General features: G+C 39.6%; 1 pseudogene; it reads left to right on the top strand.

Annotated features, from left to right (window-relative positions):
* Positions 1 to 206: 206 nt before the first annotated feature.
* LOC122898274 lies at positions 207 to 305 on the top strand (annotated as a pseudogene).
* The last annotated feature ends 920 nt before the right edge of the window (positions 306 to 1,225 follow it).

The following is a 1,225-nucleotide window of genomic DNA, read 5'->3' as shown; positions in this document are numbered from 1 at the left end:
TAAAAACAAAGGGTTTAGCCACCAACAGACTTGGCTGTTGCATCTCAGACCTTCTGAATGGGGAAAGAAAAGAAAAAAAAAATGTATTTGCAAATAACATTATTGTCCCCATAGAAGACCCCAAAAACCCTAGAGACCAATTCTAAATATAAGACTTTGGTAAAATGGCTGGATATTAAGAGCAGTGATCAAAAACATTAACTTGTGTACTCACTTCAGTAGCACATATACTGGAATTGGGCCAGAGATTAGCATGGACCCTGCACAAAAATGACATGAGAATTAGCAAAGTGTTCTGTATTTTCATTTTTGCAATGTTTCTGTAAATCTCAAATCATCTCAAAATAAAAAGTTGAAAGATAAGTGTGACCTCATAGGTCAGGAAACAAAATCATACGTTTAAAAGATACTATTTAGGGGCATCTGGGTGGCTTGGTCAGGTCAGTGTCTGCTTTTGGTTCAGGTCATGATCTCAGGGTCCTGGGATCCAGCTCCCTGCTTGGCGGGGAGCCTGCTGCTCCCACTTGTGCTCTGTCAAATAAATAAATAAGTAAAGTCTTAAAAAAAAAAAAAGGTGGGGGGGGGGCGCCTGAGTGGCTCAGTGGGTTAAAGCCTCTGCCTTCGGCTCAGGTCATGATCCCAGGGTCCTGGGATCGAGCCCTGCATCGGGCTCCCTGCTCTGCGGGGAGCCTGCTTCCTCTGTCTCTCTCCTGCCTCTCTGCCTACTTGTGATCTCTGTCAAATAAATAAATAAAATCTTTAAAAAAAAAGTTTAAAAAAAAAGATACTATTTATAATAGAACAGAATAGAATAGAATAGAATCTTACTCATAAAAGGTATAGAAACCAGGAGTAAATTCAACAATAGAGCAAAAACTCCATAAGGAAAATTCTAAAAGGTTCAAGAACAAACTAGAGCTATGCTATTTTTATGAAAAGAAGATTCAATATTATGATGTTGTTTTTTTCCATGAAAGTTCCTATTGTTTTAATGCAAATGCAATTAAAATCCCAACAGAATTCTTGGGGAAACCAGTGAAGTTGATTTCAAAATCGCACACAAGCAAACAACAACAAAAAAAGGCAAAGGCATTACTAATAAAGCAGGTGGGAGAACTTGCTTAAATAAATACTTTCTAGGGGCATCTGGGTGGTTCAGCCTTCAATCGCATGCCTTCAGCTCAGGTCATGATCCTGGGGTCCTGGGATTGATCGGGCTCCCTGC

Source organism: Neovison vison, chromosome 1, assembly GCF_020171115.1.
Source record: "Neovison vison isolate M4711 chromosome 1, ASM_NN_V1, whole genome shotgun sequence".
In the NCBI taxonomy this organism is placed as follows: Eukaryota; Metazoa; Chordata; class Mammalia; order Carnivora; family Mustelidae; genus Neogale; species Neogale vison.
The sequence above is the reverse complement of the archived record's forward strand: the minus strand, read 5'-3'. Positions and strand labels throughout refer to the sequence as shown.